Source organism: Podarcis muralis, chromosome 14 (assembly GCF_964188315.1).
Source record: "Podarcis muralis chromosome 14, rPodMur119.hap1.1, whole genome shotgun sequence".
NCBI lineage: Eukaryota > Metazoa > Chordata > Lepidosauria > Squamata > Lacertidae > Podarcis > Podarcis muralis.
Window position 1 is genome coordinate 2,649,333 of NC_135668.1, and position 19,141 is coordinate 2,668,473.

At 44.2% G+C, this 19,141-nt stretch overlaps 1 protein-coding gene across 2 annotated transcripts in view; it reads left to right on the forward strand.

Annotated features, from left to right (window-relative positions):
- ENTREP2 (endosomal transmembrane epsin interactor 2) overlaps positions 1 to 19,141 on the forward strand; it is a 174,297-nt gene that overhangs the window by 90,600 nt on the left and 64,556 nt on the right. The gene's annotated exons all lie outside the window — the stretch shown is intronic.

Sequence of the window (19,141 nt, forward strand, 5' to 3'; positions counted from 1 at the left end):
TGAAAATTATGATTGTAGACAAGATGGACCTTTGGTCTGATTCACCTGGGCTCTTCATATGTACTTCTGAATCATGCCATCTGAATATTAGCAACTTTTAAATCAAGTCTGAACCCCACCTTTGGACTTTGTCAGTTTCTTTTCGAAGAAAATCCAGTTAAATCCTCTCTTTTTGGGGTAGCATCATTAGCTGCCTGCCAACATCTTCCTAAAAACCAGCTTTGTTAAGCAAGATGCCAATTAAGGACTAAACACTTCTTGTTAGGCATGTTCATTAAACAGCCAGTGAAAAGATAAGGGAAGTGGCTCTTGTCTTTCACACAATTAATTTGGTATAAATTCACAGACATTGATGGAATGGTTCTGTGAGGAATATCTCTGCCAAAGGTGTTTATATACTGAGATTGCAATGTTAATTGAAATGAATGCTATTCATTAATGAACTAAATAGGAAGAAGGATATTTTGAAAACCACTTTCCAGCAAAGGGGGAAAAACCCAAGCAAAGTGCTTTTCTGCTTTTCACCTCCTTTAAATTGTGTACCTTCTCTGTACTTCCAACTCCCACTTCACATTCAGCTAAGAGTTTGTGATAGTTTGTGCCCTGTGCTCAAATACTGATGGATCCAGATGTTAGGATATTTCCGTTCCACCTTAAAAGGGAGCAGGCTTTGTGAGTCACAGAGCCTGCGTATTTCCTGTTCACAGGAAGTTTATGTTTTCCTTTGCTTTCGTTTTCTCTCTGTGTGCCTGAACACTGAAGCAGGCAGTCATGTTTTTTTTCTTTGTTCTGACCTATGCTGAATAAGGACGCGGGACGCGGGTGGCACTGTGGGTAAAAGCCTCAGCGCCTAGGACTTGCCAATCGCACGGTCGGCAGTTCGAATCCCCGCAGTGTGGTGCGCTCCCATTGTTCGGTCCCAGCGCCTGCCAACCTAGCAGTTCGAAAGCACCCCCGGGTGCAAGTAGATAAATAGGGACCGCTTACTAGCGGGAAGGTAAACGGTGTTTCCGTGTGCGGCTCTGGCTCGCCAGAGCAGCGATGTCACGCTGGCCACGTGACCCGGAAGTGTCTGCGGACAGCGCTGGCTCCCGGCCTATAGAGTGAGATGGGCGCACAACCCTAGAGTCTGTCAAGACTGGCCCGTACGGGCAGGGGTACCTTTACCTTTACCTTATGCTGAATAAACTTAAACAATGCTCTCCTTAGTGCACCTTTCGCTGTGCATCTTATCTGCTGATAGAGCGTGCATCAGCTCTGGAATGTGGCAAGCTATTTCTGGAGCTCGTGTCGCTAATTGCTGATACTGCGTGTCTACGGGAGATCGATGGACGTCCGGAGGCGACGTGGAGTCATGATGGACTTTGTCTCCCTGGCAGTATCCCAACATCCAGACAGTTGTTAATGTCTTCCCTGTGGAGGCCAGTTTGCTGAGGAATTCATATACCATTTAGTAGTTTTCCCTTAATCCAAGGCAGGCCGTAGCCTCTGCTGAATAATTTATCTTGCTTCAGCTTGTTGAGGAAGCCCTCTGTTGTGCAACACTGAAACTCATCTGCCCCCTAGTGCATGTGCCCTTGTCCCTACTGGACAGAGAAAATTGGGTACAGTCCTAAAATTTGACACCGGGGCAACCAGCAGGTCAAGGGAAAGGGTTCTAACTCAGTCGCCTTTCATACATCTGGTTATTATCCACAGGGAGTTGTTTTCTATGGAGATGCATCTAGTTGCGTGAGCCCCACTCCCTCGATACAGGGGTGCCTTTCTTTTCAGCCCCATCCCAGGGCTGATGCCCTGTTGTAGGGATAGGGGGGAAATTAGATTCAGTTCATGTTTAAAGGCTAGTCTATCTGAGTCATAGTTTCTAAAACAATTATTCTTCTAAATTTATCTGAATTTTGCAATACAGTCCACAATAATGTAAGTGTGCACAAAAGCATATATTTTAGTATTTTAAGAATGCAAAAATGTGTATGTGAGGAGCATTTTACAGTAAAATTTTGATTAATTTATTTGAGGATTTTTTAAAAAATCACAAATTGATGTGGAAATGTAGAGAACTGAATTTCAGATTTGAAAAATGAGAAACCCAAAATGAATAGATCCCTGCCCTGTTGTTAACCGCCTTTATGATTCTTGTGACGTGAGAAACAGTTTGTTTTCTTTCTGAAGGAATTGAACTCCAGGGCCCTTACCTTCCACTGCGCTCTCTGGCAGAATACATTTCACCCTGTGCAACGTGAAATTACCATAGAATGCCAAGATCCTTTTTAATTGGCCTGGTCAGCATTTTTGTACTTGCTGGGTCTGAACTGATATGCTATAAAATCCTAAGACTTCAGTAATGCATTCAGTTGCCCATCAGTCTTATTGATTGCAACAGGACTGGGAGGATGAAGAAGCAAACACAGGATTGGGGCCAAATACTTCCCCCCTGTTTATTTATTAAAACGTTTTATGTCTCACCTCCTGATCCTATGAGGATCCTACAGAGTCAGATTCAACAAAAGCAACTCATTATCTAAATGGGCATGTCCTCGCCAGCCTTTGAAAGATGCCAAGTGGGGTGAGGCTGGCAGCCTTGCTAGGCAAAGAGTTCCAACACAGAGAAGGCCCTACAGCCACCATAGAATCCTAGACTCATGTTGGAAGGGATCCCCAAGGGTCATCTAGTCCAACCCCCTGCAATGAAGGAATCTCAACCAAAGCTTGCTTTAAAGCATCCAAGGAAGGAGAGTCCACCACCTTCCAAGGCAGTTCATTCCCCTGTCAAACAGCTCTTGCTGTCGGAAAGGCCTTCCTGATGTTTAGTCAGACTCTCCTTTCTTGTGCTCCATGTAAGCAGAATCTGCTTCCAATCTAAGTAAGGTGCCCCTCCACTAAAAAAACCCCTCTAATTAAAAACATGCTGGACGCTAACCCGTATACCACTCTGGCTGACCTAGCTGACTCTGCCTATTGTTGGCTCTGGCTCCATCTACTGTTGGTCTTCCTGCCTTATATACCAGTCTCAGTGGGCACCAGCCAACACTGATCTCAAAGATGAAGCCCCAGAGGAAGCAGGAGAACCTGGATGTGTCTAGAGTCCTGGATGGACCGTTCGATGTGGCTAGTGGAGCCTGTTTTGACTTGGCAGACCAGAAATTCTGTAGGCTTGTTCAGAGGGTTTGATCTGGCTGGTCACCCACTTGTTCAGCTAGCTAGAATATGGAAGGACACTTCAGGCTTCAGACCAAGTTGTTCTGTGAGCACGAGTCCTGGTGTTTTAAAATCTGTGTAGCAGGAAGGAAAGAGGGAAATGTCAAGTTCCCTATTGCAGCAGTTTCACGGTTAGGAGTAGAGCCTCTGCTGGATCTTCCTTCCCTTGTAGGCAGCTGCTGCAGGCATGGAGGAAGCCAGTTTCAACCCTGTAGATCCCCTCTTAATGAGCCTGATTGCTTAGTTTAAAATCCAGCTCCAGGGTAAACTCCTGCAAATCACATAAAGCTCAGCCTTTCTTTAAAAAAAACACCTGTCAAGATTTTTTGGGAGGGGTTAAATATAAAATAAACTTCTGTTCACTACCTTAAGAGAGCGTCAGCATTTTTCTTCATATCCTTTTTAGCCTCTGAAGGGATAAACTCTCAGAATTGGCACGTGCCATATCATTTGGATGGAACAGAACCCTCTAGGTGCAACTGGAAAATGAGTTTTCTGAATCAGTTATGAGCACTGACACATTTTTATGCTAATTATTAACTTCTGAGTCACCCATATTTTTTCGGGGTGGGGAGGGAGAGAGAGAGAGAGTGAGTGAGAGAGAGAGAGAGAAGACCCTCAATGGAATTGTTAAAGCTGTGGCAGAGGTTACTGTAGAGAGAATGTGTTCCTCTCTACATGAAGTTGAAAAGGTCTTCCACTAAGTTTAACAGGTGAGCTATGTACCTGTGAGAGCAGGGCCTACCACGGGGTGGCCATCACTCCCTCTTCTAGGAGCAAATGCCATAGCTTTTGCACTGCACGAAGAAGTATGTTTTCTTTGCTCTGTTCTGAATCTCTGTGAGAGTCAAAGCTAGAAGCCCCAGCCACCTTTGGCTTCTTTCCGCACCTGTGTAGACTTTAGAGTGGGGGGAAGTTGTGGACTGGACTCCTTCATTGTGGCCTGTGGCTTCTGATATTACTCAATTACTGTGAGAAGGAGCAAACACTACCCCACCCAGTTGCACAATGACGTTTTCCTGGCTCATCTTCGCTCCAGTTCACACATGGCCTCAGCGAGTAGGTGCTACACCCTGTGGTGGGCAGGAGCAAATGTTGTGCATAGCATGTGAAGGACCTTGAGACAGGAACTGGGATCATATTGTGTCAAATGGGCCGGGTGAATGAGGCATCTCCCTTTGAAGGCTCACTTTCATGCCACACTGCATGCCCAGGCAGTGGCTGCAATGATGGAGTTTCTGTGTTGCTCAGGCCATCTATGAATTGTACCTGAGGGCTGAATAACTAGGTGTGCAGCAGGGATTAGGAACCTCAGGCCCATGAGCCAAACTTTGCCCTCTTCATCCAGCCTCAGACCACCCCTCACCTGCCATCCTGAAGTGCTGTTGCCTGTCTGGAATATGTCTCTGAAGCACTGGTCACTAGATTGTCCACAGAGGTTTGTCCTGGAAGAATGCAGCCCATTGCCTGGAAAAGGCTGATCACTCCTAGTGTGCATCATACATGTGTGAATCAGCTCTTTGTTGCCATGAGGTTGGTCAGTTCCATACAGTACATAGCAGGCAGTTTGGGTTTGCTGAGTGCACACTGAGTGTGGCATTTCAGCCAGTCCTGGTTCTCTGTTTCCCAAGCACCTACCTCATTCATTTGTTACACTTTCAAGATGTGCTTTGATGTGGAAATAAAAGAAACTCAGGTGCACACCTAAAAGCGTAATGTGTGAAACAGCACTTTGTCACCCCAAACACTTTGCTTCTTGGGTTTGTTTGGAATTAGCTCTTGCAGTGCAGAAAGCAATCAGTCCATCAAAAAATAAAATAAATAGTTGCCACTTTGAGTGATTAAGCAGTGAAAGAAGCAGTTCTAATTGATTGGTTTGCAACCATGTGCATGTTCATTTCCCCCTGGTTGAGTAGCAAATATTGTGTTACTTATGGACTTGCATGTCTAGCTCGTGATTATTATTTTCAAAACTCACTCTAATGCTTGACAAACCCTATCATCTCCTTGTATAAAGGGCCATCTGCATGCTAATGTGTTTTATTGCCTCTGAGTTGCTCATACTGTAAATATTCAAATAGGTAGGCAATATTTACCAGACAGGCTGGATGTAGGTGGTGGCAGAGCTAAAACACTTGCAAAGCAATGAAGGGCAATTGTGCTCATGTCCTGCCTTCAGGCTCCTAGTAAACATCTGCTTGGCCACTTTCCAATGATGTCATAGGAGTCAACTCCTAGGGGCTGAGGTCCCTTTGGCCTCCCCATAAAAAATTTGAGGGGGTTGCAAGGAGAGAAAATTGTAATTATTGGGACATATGCACCAAATGAGAGAAAACCAGAATTTTATAAGGAATTAGAAGAGAAAATGTTTGAGTTGATGGATCAAAAATAATCCTAATGGGTGATATGAACGGAGTAGTCTCACCTGATACGGACAGATCAACAAAGAAATTGGGCTCGGATGGGAGGAAAAAACCTACAATAAAATATAAACTATTAACAGATGCAAAACAAAGAGGGGGATTCTCACTGCCAGATTTGAAATTATAATATGAGGTGTCCTGTCTTTGTTGGTTACAGGAGTGGATACAATTAAAGAATATGGATGTATTAGATTTAGAAGGACATGACAATAGATTTGGTTGACATGCTTACCTGTGGTATGACCTAAAGGTTCATAAGGGGTTCCTGAATCACATTGTAAGGAAATGAATTTATGAAATATGGGGGAAAATATAAGAATTTATTAGAGAATAAAACACCTTGGTGGCTTTCCCCATTGGAAGCGATATCTGTGAAAAAAGTAAATATGGAAGACAACTGCGTTACATATAAAGATCTGTTAACAGAGGTGAAAAATAAATTGAAGGTAAAAAACTATGGAGAAATAAAGCACCTGTTAACAGATTAGTTACAACACCACCAACTAAACGACATATTCAAAAGTGATAAGGAGAAAGGCTTTGGGAAGGAATTTTCAAAGTTTGAAAAAGAATTATTGGAAAATAATGAGAAATTATTATCAAGAATGTATAAGCTACTGTTGGAATGGGAGACGAAAGAGGAGGAGGTTAAAGATGTAATGATAAAATAGGCAAAGGATTTGGGACATAATATACCACTTGAGTCATGGGGAAAGCTGTGGAAAGAGGATTTGAAATTCACGGTGTGTAGTTCATTGAAAGACAATTACAGTGGTACCTCCGGTTGCGTATGGGATCTGTTTTGGAGCTCCGGTCGGATCCCAAGGAATTCGCAACTGGAGGTGCCTGTTCTGTGCATATGCGTGTGGTGCGTAGAGCGCTTCTGCGCATGTGCATGCAGCGAAACCTGGAAAAATGTTTCTGGGTTTGTCGCACGCGTAACCCGAAGGATATGTATCCAGAGGTGTGTGTATCCAGAGGTACCACTGTATATGAAAATGATGTATCGTTGGTATCTAATTCTGGTAAAGATTGCAAAGATGTATAAAAATTCCTCCAAAATATTTTGGAAATGTAAAGATAATGAAGGTTCATTTATACATATGTGGTGGACTTGTAAAAAGGCAAAGAACTTCTAGGAAATGAAATATAATGAATTTTAAAAAACGTTTAAGATAACTTTTGATTAAAAAAAACTAGAAGCCTTTTTGCTTGGAATAGTGGAGGAAGAAATACCAAAGAACCTAAAGAGACTATTTATGTCTGCCACCATGGCTGCCAGAAGTGGAAAGAAGAAGGTGTCCCAACAAAGGAAGAATGGATAACTAAGATGATAGGCTATGCCAAAATGGCAAAACTTAAGATCAGGCATCAAGACAAGAAGAAGTTTTTGCAAGAATGGGAAAAAAATAATAGATTACGTTAAGGAACACTGTAAATATGTTAAAACATTAGGAGGATTGATGTAGTATTTGTGAAGTATTTTGATAATTTAGTTAAAAATTAAGAATTGGAAATTAATTGGAAAAAGTAATTATATGCAAGGGAAAGAAATGTGAAATTTGGAAACCAGGGGTGGGTGGGTGGAGGGAAGTCAGACAAGATTAATTTGGTGTTCAAATGAATGAAAAATGTTGTTGAATTTAAAAAAAAACTTGGGAAATAAAAATAATAAAAAACTTTTTTTAGGGGGTCAGTCCCCCACCCCCAGTTGATGGGCATTGCCATTCAAATGGCGTGTGCGTGTTGCGTCATGTGATGGATTATGCAGGGCGGTGCTTACTTGAACCCCCCAATATTTGAGTCGTTGGCACCCCTGACTGATGTGGAGAAAGAGAAGAGGGAGGAGCCCCGGCCGCTAGTCGCATCAGGGCTTGTGGCATCCAGTGAGCGTCAGAAGATCAGAACAGAGAAAAGAAAGTAGTTTTTCACGCAGCACACAGTTAAAACTATGGCGCTCCCTCATACAAGATGCAGCAATGACTGCTTGGGGGCCTTTGAAAGAAGATGAGACAAACAGACGGAGTGTAAAGCTATCCATGGCAACTAAGCTTGATGCCTGATGTTCTCTCTCCACGGCTGGAGGCCTCCGAATCCCTGTTTGCTGCAGATTACAAATGGGGAGAGCGCTGTTGCCCTTAGGGCCTGCTTGCGTCTGGTTGGCTGCGCTGGAAACAAAGTCCTGAACTCCATGGGCCTTTGGTCTGATCCAGCAACAAGGCTCTTCTTACGTTCTTAGGACAGCCAAAGCCCCAGCTCCGCATGAGGCCTTCGGGAAGAATCCTCTCTGCACCCCCGATGCTCCAGAGCTTCCCCAAACAGAGCTCACTCTCCAAAAGGGCAGTTTAGCCCCTGGCTTCCCTTCTACCCCCTCACGCCCGCACTGGCATCTTTCTCTGCAGAAGGAGGAGGTTGCTTGTTGCCCCACCCAGAAGACTTCTTTAAGAAGCAGCTACGGAAAGCAGTGCTTACTGGGAGCCACCGGAGGGGAGGGTGTTCTTGCGCCCCGGCCTGCTTGCAGGTTTCCTTTGGGGCCCCTGGGAGCCATTGTGAGAGCAGGAGGCTGAATGAGGTGGGGCCCAGAAGGCTCTTCCTCCATTCTTAGATTTGTTTGTTTTCCATCTTTCCCCTGAACTCTGGGATTTATTTTCCCCTGATGTCAAAGCAAGTTGATAGAAAAGTGAAGCTTAGCAAGCATTAAATATCACAAAGTTTCACATGGGGGTTCCTCCCCCTCTTTTTTGCCACAAACAGTTTTTAAGCTGTCACAAAATGTCAACATATTAGATACCAGAGTGTATCTTTGACACGACACCATAATAAAATAAAGGAGACAAAAAAGAACCCTGTCTACAATTTGGGATTTGTGCCAAGCTGGATCTGTTTGTAATTTATCATGTGTTATCAATCATCTTTTTATGTGCCTCTAAGCTTTTATTTTACATACATAAATTTCATGCCCAAGCTGTGAAAAGGGGCAGTTTCTTTCTTCAAAGTTTGGTACTGCTTTCGTCCTTTGCTCTGTTTTGCAGGCAGCTCAGTTTTTAGTTCCAAGCCAAGCTGTTTTCTCTAGGAAGAACATTGATTGATTGCTCTTAATGTCGTGTCTCTTAGCCCATGCTGTTAATTTGAGGTTCATTTTCCCACTGGAGTACCTAGCCAAGCATATCACGGTCCCGATAGCCATGATACTCAACAAGATAGCTCAGTCAGCAGAGCATGAGACTTTTCATATCAGGGTCATGGGTTCAAGTTGAGCAAAAAAAAAAATCCTGCACTGCAAGACTAGATGACCCTCGTGGTCATCTAGGACCCTCCCTCCCAATTCTATGATTCTATGTTGGTATATTGAATTCAGAGCTTGAGAGAGTGGGGGGCATGGCGACATGGGAGAGGACATTCTCCATGGTAGCACCAGAGTTGTGGATTTCCTTCCCTAGAGAGCTGCTGCTGGCACCTTCGTTAAGTAGTTTCTGCTGCATACTGAAGATTCTCCTCTTTTCCCGGGGCCTTTGGCACCTGAGTCACAACCACACCATAAATTTTAAATACAGGGATTCGCCCAAAGAATCCTGGTAATTGTAGTTTGTTAATGTGCTGGGAATTGTAGCTCTATGAGGTGTAAACTGCAGTTCCTGTGAGTCTGGGGGAAGCCAAGTGCTTTGAATAGGTTGTGTGGATATGACCATATATTTTTAGGACCCACTCTAGTCTCTAGACTATTCTAAAGTTGTGGTTTTTAAAATTGTTCTAATGTACGCTGGTGAAAGGGAGGTAAGCAATCAAGTATCAACAACAAAATTCATTTAGTTGATAACGCAAGAATGTTTGTTTGTTTGTTTGAAAGACTAACCAATGTTAGCAATGGAATATTTAGATGGTTGAATTGCGGTAAATTTATCTTCTAAATGTTTAGGGCATCTCTCCCCCCCCCCCCCGAAAAAAAAATATTATTTTAAGTGAGCATGCAGATTGCCCTAATGGACCACGTAAACTGACTATGTGCCCAAGAAATTGGCCTGGGATTAGGGAGACATGGCTATAAATGACTACTAGCCAAGGTGGCTACATGGACTCCATAACTAGAGGCGCCATGCTTCTGAATACTGGCTGGTTGATGATCACCAGTGGAATGGGAGAGGGCTATTCAACTCCTGTCTTGCTTGACCTCTGTGAGAACACAATGCGGACTGGATGGGTGTTTGGTCTGATTCAGCTGGGCTCTTCTTAACACCCTGAAATGCAGAAAGAATCCCCTGCAGATCAAAAGTCTGAAAAACCGCTGCTGTCATCGCCTCCCCTTGAACTTGTCTCACCAGTGTCAACCTTAGCATCTCCAGCTGATGCTAAAGTGGTGTGAGGCACTGGCCATGCAAGTCCCTGAGAATCACTGTAATACTGGATGCCAGATAGATCTTAAATCTTTCATTAATTCCCAGTGACCTGTACCTACTGATGTGGAGGAGGCTGGGACCCATTACTTGTGGCAGGGAAAATTCCAAGGTGGCTGTTTCCATGCCTCATGTGAGGTTTACAGAACGTGCCTGTCTTTCTCCAGAGCTCTGTTTGTGTGAGAGAGGATGAATATACTGGTTAATTTCATGGAGACTTCAGGAAGGCCAAATCCAATCACTCCTGCCAGCTTATGCGGTCTAATCATTATTCTGGCACTCAGCACTTTGATTAAATCCATAGCTTGCAAAATCATGCAATTTTCTTCTGGTTCTCTCTCCTCCTACCCCAGTTTTATCATCTCTCATGACAGCATGTCTTAACTGTGGTTAGTTGAAATGAGCCAGCTTCAAAAACCTGAGTTTATTTCAGTCAACCATAGTTCAGATTAACCACAGTTTAGAGGTCAGACAGCATGCTAAACTGTGGTAAGTCTTCCAATCTCCTCCTGGTGGTTGCACAACTGTGGCTTATAAATGGTAACACTTCCTGCTGAGTCAGACAATTGGCCTGCTTATCCAGGGATGACTTTCCAATAACTTGGGCAGATGTTTGCAAGTTAGCTGTGTGTTCCTGTTTGTTAAAATATTTGTGTCCTTCCAATCCTCCTTTTGCTTATCACCAGGAAAACTCAAAATTGCTGTACCCTGTAAACTGAGGCCGCAAATAGAATCTCAAATGCTGGTGAACACGGATGTATGAATTGCATCCCACTTTGTTCTTTGTAACTGTAGGTTTGTCTTATCTGTCAGCTTGGTTGTTAAATATGGATGCAGGTAGCCTTCCCAAATGGGTAAGTTGCTTGCTGATGGATGCCCTTTCACAAGGGGAAAGCCCCCCCCCCTCTCTCTGTGTGTGTGTTTGGCTTCCTGTGGTTCCCTTTGCTCAGGCTGCTTTGGGTCACCACCCATCTTCCCTCCCATGGCACTCTTTTCTTCCAGAGCTGCTGCAGGCTGTTTATCTTCCATTTCTTGTCCCACCTCCATCTCTTCTCCTGCTCCCCACCCTCTGGCCTGACAAGACCACCTGCTAATCATGTAGTCTTGTTGGCTGGAATTTCCATTGGCTGCAGACAGCTGTTTATACGAAGTGGAGGCAAGGATGTTGCTGGGGTGTTGCGCTCATCCCTTCCTGAAGAAGCGGGTCTTAATTACCCTTCAGCCAACTGTGATGCTCTTTGCTAGGCTCTCCTTGCATGGGGTCACCATGGTAACCCTGAATAGTAACAAGGCACAACACACAAAAGCTGGAGCAGCCTGGCTGATAGGCTGATGTGACTCCTGAAAGCTACTGGAAATGTGCTCCATTTGCCTTTCCCCAGTCAGGTCCAGCAGCAATTCCACCCCTACCCCCTACCCCCATTCCCCAACTCCTTCTAAATTGCTCTTCCATTTCATTTCCTGCTTTGGGGGATCACAAGCCTACCTCATCTGGTGCATTTGGGTTTGGCAGCTTTTGCACACACTCATATCCAAAAAGCCTTCCCTGGTGCAAGACAAGTTTCCTTCAGTATTTCTTCCTCCTCCCTAGGAAATTTATGTTGGTCATTGGCATCTGTCCTGCACTGCTAGAGAATGCAGTAGCAAATAAATTAATCTGGCTTTACAGTCCTTCATTTCCTTTCCTCTTTTTTATTTTGACATCCTTTTGAGGTCAGTAAGTAGCATTTCATAATATGTGATGCAGTCTTTGTTTTCAATTCCCAGTCTGTGTGTGCACTATACAAAAATCATGACACGGGAAAAGCCATGAAGCTCGCCAATGCCTCGACATAGCTCCATCCTTATTTCAGACATCATGATATATCAATAAAACATGATGTTTAGCTGGTGATATATCGCGATGTTGAAAAACAGATATCGCCCAGCCCAACTCAGCACTCTTAACAAACAAATGGCTCCCATAATTCTTTGTGGGGGGAGCCATGACTGTTTAAAGTAGCATCATAGTGTTTTAAATGTATGGTGTGAATGTGGCCAGAGCGCATGAGGAGAAGCTCCATCTTCACACCCATGGAGGCTGTCATTGAGTCTCTGTGACCAGAAGCAAAGATAAAAGAAGAAAAAATATATTCAATAAAATGCTGTTGGCTGAAAAAAATGCCAACATTCTAACAACTCAGATACCAACTAAATCTGTTTTTTGGTCATAGTCAAAAAACCAGTTGCTGCTAATTTTCCAGGTCTGTAATTTTCCAGGTCTGTCTGTAGCAGAGCTCACCCTTTGCATATGCAGAAGATCCCGTTTAAAAAATCTCCGATAGCCAGGCCAAAGACCAGGCCAAAGATCTCTCCCTGGAGAGCCACTGGTGGTCAGAGGAGGCCAGACTGAGAGAGAGCTGGGTGGATTGATTTTGGTATAAGGTCACTTTACATGTTCATGGGCAAGGATGGAGGCTGTGATAATCTGCAAAGATCATCGAGGAAGCCAAAATAACTTCTTGTGTTCAGAACATGAGCGCAAGAGAGCCAGTATGGCATAGTAACTGGCGCGTCAGACTAGGATCTGGGAGAGCAGTGTTCAAGTCCCTCACTCAGCCATGGAAGAAGAAGAAGAAGAAGAAGAGTTTGGATTTGATATCCCGCCTTTCACTCCCCTTCAGGAGTCTCAAAGCGGCTAACAATCTCCTTTTCCTTCCTCCCCCACAACAAACACTCTGTGAGGTGAGTGGGGCTGAGAGACTTCAAAGAAATGTGACTGGCCCAAGGTCACCCAGCAGCTGCATGTGGAGGAGCGGAGACGCGAACCCGGTTCCCCAGATTACGTGACTACCGCTCTTAACCACTACACCACATGGAGCTCTCACTGGGTGACCTTGGGCCAGTTACTCACTCTCAGCCTAACCTACCTCACAGGGTTGTTGTGAGGATAAAATGGGGAGGAGAGAACCCTGTACACCACCTTCAGCTCCTTGGAGAAAAAAATGGTGTACAAATGTAATAAATAAATAAGGAGAAACCACCTCAGCAGTGCACTTCCAAGTGTGGAACTTATTTCATTGCACTTAGTGAGAACCAGGCAGAAGTTGTTGTTGTTGTTATTCTCTCTCTCTCTCTCTCTCTCTCTCTCTCTCTCTGTGTGTGTGTGTGTGTCCAATCTCCCATCATTTTCTTTAGAATATGTTCCTTCAGCTTGCCTGTGACACTTCCTCCTCATAAAAATCAATATTCAAAGCAACACTTTAATCTGAGGGTTGCTATTTATTAAGTGAGGCAGCAATAATTTTGCCTCTACTTATCTAGCAGGCCCTGCTCCAGCCTGGATTGCGTTCCTCTATTCCTTCCCCTATAGGAAAAGAAAGGACGGGCAGGGGGAATGATAACAACACATCCTTCTTGCTGAAAGTCTGCAATAGGTAATAGTTTTTAATAATAGCTCTATTTTGGTGCTGTGGTAGTTTTTCATTCATTTGATGGTGATAAAAAATAGAGCTTATTGAGTAGGACACACAGCTCTACAGGAAGCGAGGTTTTGACAGTTAAGACGTCTAGTGATTCCCGGTTAGTTCCCTTTAGTTCCCTTTCATGCTGCAGATCTGATTTCCATTAAGCACTTCTTTCTGATGGATGGCAGCCATGCTGGCCAGTGGGCACAAAGGAGCAGACTCGCTTTAAGGCAGGTATCTTCAGACCCAGGACCCACACTTAACCCAGACATGCATTTGGGGACCCAGCCCTTCATCCATTACTATACATTTACCTGGTGCTAGTTCTCCTGTTGCAATCCAACTTGCATCAGGCAACAAGCCACCAGCTGAGGACTTGTGCTTTAATCCATAGCTCAGTGGCAGAAGGTCTAAAGCAGCACCTTTTGCTTCTGGTTTGTCTGTGGTGTGCTAAACTGTCAAACCAAAAAAGGTATTAAGGCAAAATTATGTTCTGCTTGTGAAAGCACCCCTGTTGACAGTTGTCATGTTTACTGCAGTTTGACTGCAAGAGCATTGTGCATTTTGATGTATGTTGCCTAGTGGTATATTTAATTATGTTACTTGCATAGCTGCTGCTATGACAACTGCTACTCTTTGGTCTTGAATGTGAGATTTGTATTGTGTAGATTCCTCTTTTATCAATCCCTTTTTGTTGAGATTTGTAAACCGCTCGGACTTCTATTTAAATATGAAGCGAAATATAAATTAGCTTACTAAAAAAATAACAATGCTCCCGCCTGGTTTGTGGCAGTTTGTCGCATTCCTGAGGGGTGAGCTCCCCAGACTGCGGAAGTGCGGAAGAATGAGGACTGATGTGGAAAGATCTGACCCACAGGCCAATTCACCTCACACAGTCCTCTGGATTCTCCACAGGTGACACCCTTCCTCAGCCCAGCTCTGTGCCCTGGAATAGGAATCTGCACATTGATATGCCTCTTACTTGCATGCATGGAAAGATGTGTGCGTTTAAGCTCTTACTTTGGCATTGCCGAATATAGCCTTTGGTACAAAGTTCAGAGTCACATCCTTTTTCTGACTCAACACTGACATGTGGACCTCAGGTGGCTGCCCAGGAAGAAATGTGGCCCTCATGCTGAAAGGTTTCCTCAGCCCGAAGTAGGTAATAGAAGAAAGAAATACAGGAATCTGCCTCGTAGGGAGTCAGACCATTGTTCCCTCTGGGTTAGGACTGTCCACTCAGACTAGCAGTGGCTGCCCAGGGTTTCAGTCATGAAGCCCTGCCCAGCCCTAGCTGGTCCCCAAGGTGGAGGAGATTCTTGGCTGTGCTGTTGCCTGTGGTGTCAAGGGAAGAAATAGTACCACCCTATTCTGCCTTGGTCAGACACCACCTGGACTGGTATGAGGGGCAGAGCATGATGGCGGCTTCACCCGGTGGTATATCGCAGGTGAAACAGCCGCCGCTCCTGAGTACCAGTGCTGCTTCCAACATGAGAAGGGACTCAGGAGCAACAGCTGTTGCACCAGTGATATACTGCTGGGTGAAGCCGCCATTATGCTTTGCCCCTCATAGCTCAGATACAGCTTGTTCCTCCCTCGGCTTCTTTAAACTGCTCCACTAAGGCTCAAGCAGCTGAGCACTCCTCAGCGGAGCAGTTTAAAGAAGCCCCCCCCCCCCCAGCTCGTGTTAGCCGGAGGGGGGCCTCCATTAAACTGCTCCCGCCCCCCAACTGAGCGAGCCTTGGTGCCTCGCTAACTAGCCAGAGAGGCGTTGGGGCTCGCTGAGCTGAGGCCGGGAGCCTTTGTGCTTCCCAGCTGAGCAGCGCAAGAACAAGCTGCATCTCCCTGGCCCCGTGAGGCACTGGGGTGCAACCACCTCAGCTCCCTTGGCGAGAGCAGGGGCAGTTTCACTCCAGCGCCTCGCAAGGTTGGGGCAATGTAGCTTGTTGTTTCAATATCCCATTGTATCACCATATCATGATGTTTGGCTAGTGATACATTGCAATGTTGATAACCGGACCCTGCCCAGCCCTACTGGGCACCACAGTTTAAGAAGGATTTTGGCAATATGCAACATGGGTGACCAAGATGGTCAAGGGTCTGGAAACCAAGCCTGGTGAGGTATAGTTGAAGGAGCTGGGTATGTTTAGCCTGGAAAAGAGGAAACTGAGAAGAGATACAATAGCCATCTTCAAATATCTTAAGGGCTGTCACATGGAAGAGGAGTGCCACATGTTCTGGAGGGTAGGACTCGAACCAATGGCTTCAAGTTACAAGAAAGGAGATTCTAACAAAACATTAGGAAAAACTTTCTGACAGTAAGAGCTGTTTGACAGTGGAACAGACTACCTCAGAAGGCAGTGGACTCTCCTTCACTGGAGGTTTTTCAACAGCTTGGGTTGCCATCTGTCAGGGATTCTCTCCTTGTCATTCCAGCATTACAGAGGACTTGACTGGATGACCCTTGAAGATCCCATCCAACTCGCCAGTCCTGTGATTCTACGATACTCTCCCCCTCTGGACAGCAACCTTGGTGTGTAGCAAGTGGGGAATCACTGCTTGGCCTACAGTTTAGTCCCTCACGAGCTGACAGAGAGTCCCACATAGCTGCTATCCATCATATTCAAGTTTTTGATACAAATCAAGCCTGAACGGAAGTGGAGACTGGTATTCATTTATTTTTTCTTCTACCACAGAAACCCAGAGTAGCTAAAAGGAAAACAAATCCAATCTTATACTATGGAAAGTGATTATTTAAACCATAATTATAGATGCCATTCTCTTGAAAAAAGAAACTAGTTCCACACAAATAAATTCAGATGCTAAAGTGGGTTTTAAAAAGCTTGCCTAAAGTGTGCTGAAGGCTATAGTTCAGTGATGGAGCACCTGCTTTGCATGCAGAAGGTCCCAGGTTCCGTCCCTGGCATCTCCATAAAGGGCTGGAAATGCACTCTGTGTGAAACCCCTAGAAACCCCTCATTGTAGATAAAACTGAGCTCAGTATAAGACAGCTTCCCATGTTCCAAAATGGGGAAAGGTCGAAAATTTTAGTCTGCTTCCCAAGTCCTTGGGTATCTGCCATCTTTGGAAAAAGAAAGGGAGTGGACTTCATGGTGCACAAGAAGTGAGACAAGGGCACTGAGACAAACAATTTTGAAAACAGAGTTCTTCCTAAAGCTCATTTTTGAGCACTCAGTTTCATGCCTAGCCTGACATGGTTTTATTTTGGCCAAAGTGTGGTTTGTTTGAACATCTGGACCCAACCCAGCAAGGGTTGTTTTCTGTTACAAACCACAGTGTGAAGCCGTGGCTGGTTATTGACTTACGAATGTTGACTTATTTTAGCTATAATTTGGCATTTATATTTGATCCCAACTGCTGTGTTCAACCATGGTTTGCATAGCCACCTCTCTCCAGATGCTTGTCCAAGTTCAGAGACGTGGGGCAAGGGGAGCTGGAAAGACATCCTGATTTGTTTGCTTATTTATGAGAGGTAACTTCTGGTTTGTTGAATAAAACTTGGTTAAAAGAAACCACAACCCAGCATTACATGCAAACGCATGTAGCAAAATAATTCCTTGCATTTGTGTAGACAGCCTAGGAATGCAGTTGGTTGTACAAGGGTGCCATTGTGAAAGATTTCTGTTTGAAACTTGTTTGTTTTTCAATGTCATTTGTGCACCTGAGGTCTTGTTCCTTCCCCATCTGTTTCTTGCTTTCTTGCTTTCCTCTTCTGTTTTTCAGTCCCAGACATCCTCTATTGTCTCTCCATCTCCAATTTAAGGAAAAAATAATGAGGGGTGTTTTCTGTGTTGACCATACATTTGGCAGAGTAAAAGATTGTTTGGCCCAGTGAGAATTTATAACGAGAGTATTGTCATATGCTGGAGCAAACACTGTTCTTCAAATGAGCTGGTGTGGGTCATCTGCTATTCTCTAATCATGGCCATTAAGGCCAGTTCACACGACACCTCGCCTTGGAAGCAGAAGAGGACAGCCATTAAAACTAGCATTGTGTTTAATGAAACGTGCATGGAGTATTTGTGTAGTATTTTGCCTCCATGTGCCTAGATTCCCCTCCATACACACACAGTTTGAGATAAATTGTGACTTTTTCAATTTCCAATTTCCAATTTCCTTCTGTCAGAACCTCAAGGTGGGGGAAGGAGAGAGAAATCTTTAGCAAATGATGCAAAGTGAGATTTTCTTCCTTGTTACTATTTTTTTCCTTTTCCTTTTTCTAAAAAAACCTCCCTGTCAGATTTTATCATCCATGCCACCCACACATTCTCCCCTATCTACTTTTTGATTGAATTAGTGTGTTTGTTTAATATTTATGGTGTGGTGAGTTGAAAATGAATGCAGATGAGAGTGAGTTACAGCTTCTGGATCTTAAAATATTTTCAGGCTCAGGATCAACAGGGTGCCAAGTTTATTAGAGGAAGGGCCTGCGCTTGCTGTGTTTCTGTCCACAGTGACATGGAGTCCTGTCTCGGAATTCATGGAGGCTTTGATGAAAGCCAAGCAATTAGGCACAACTTCTCCCTGTTTCGACAACTTTAGGGGTGGCTTTTGCTCCCTCCCTCTTGAATGCACAGAAGTGGCTTCTGCTGTTGATTTCTTGACAGTAAATAAGTAATGGCATCTATTAGTGGCATTATTGCCTTTAAATAGGCACTTGCGCAGCCATTAGGAAGACAATTGTGTTTTTCTGTTCCTATTTTTATTGAAAGTACAATAAGTTATGTGAAGTTAACAAAGCAATCAAATATGCTTTCATTGTTCTAAGCAGTTGCTTGAATACAGAGAAGGAAGGGAAAAAGAAAAGAAGGGCAGCCTGCCACAGGCTGATTTAATCACTCAGTGTAGACGGCTAGCCAAACCATAGTTAAAGGAGATAAACCATGGTTTGCCCTGGTACCTGTATTGACAAAACATACATTACAAGTGTCCCATGAATCAGAAACAGAAAACAGGGTTTGAAGTGTGCTTGAAGACCATGGTTTATGGTAACTGTGGTTTGGCATGAAACGAGAAGCCTAATAATTGATTACTCCACCTGAGGGGGCTGCTGTATCATGGAGATGGAGATGAATCTGAGTGCTCTGTGGATGGAATACACAAGCAGACAAGCATCTCTTCTTGTAAGCTGAAGTCATGGTTTCTGTTCTAAATTATGGTCAGCATAGCACAGAGAAACCAGATATGATATATGAACTGACATCATGGCTTAAGCTAAGGGCAGCTCTCAGTATGCGAAACATTAAATCCTAATCAGGGCTCAATCAGAATTAGGTAGAACTCAGAATGTAAAGTTTAATCATAGCTCACACACTGAAAAGCAGCCTTCTGTAATATTAAGTAAGCCACTTTAGATATTAAATCAAGACTAATCCAGCAAAATGTAAGTAGGCATATGCTGGAGAAGCAAGCAGCCACCTGCATACTTAGCACACCTCGTGGGGAGGGGTCCAGTCATTGAACTTTTTTTTTTTGGAAGGAGGTCTAAACCAGAATTTGTTTGGTCTTAGGTAAGACCCTGGAGGTAGAGAACACTCATGCCATAATAGGACATCCACCTGTTAATTGGAAGCTGATGAGGAGATAGTTCCATGGGCCCATGCCACACTCAGTGAGTATGGAGGGCTTGTTTCATGATCTTCTGAAACTGGTGGTTCATGAG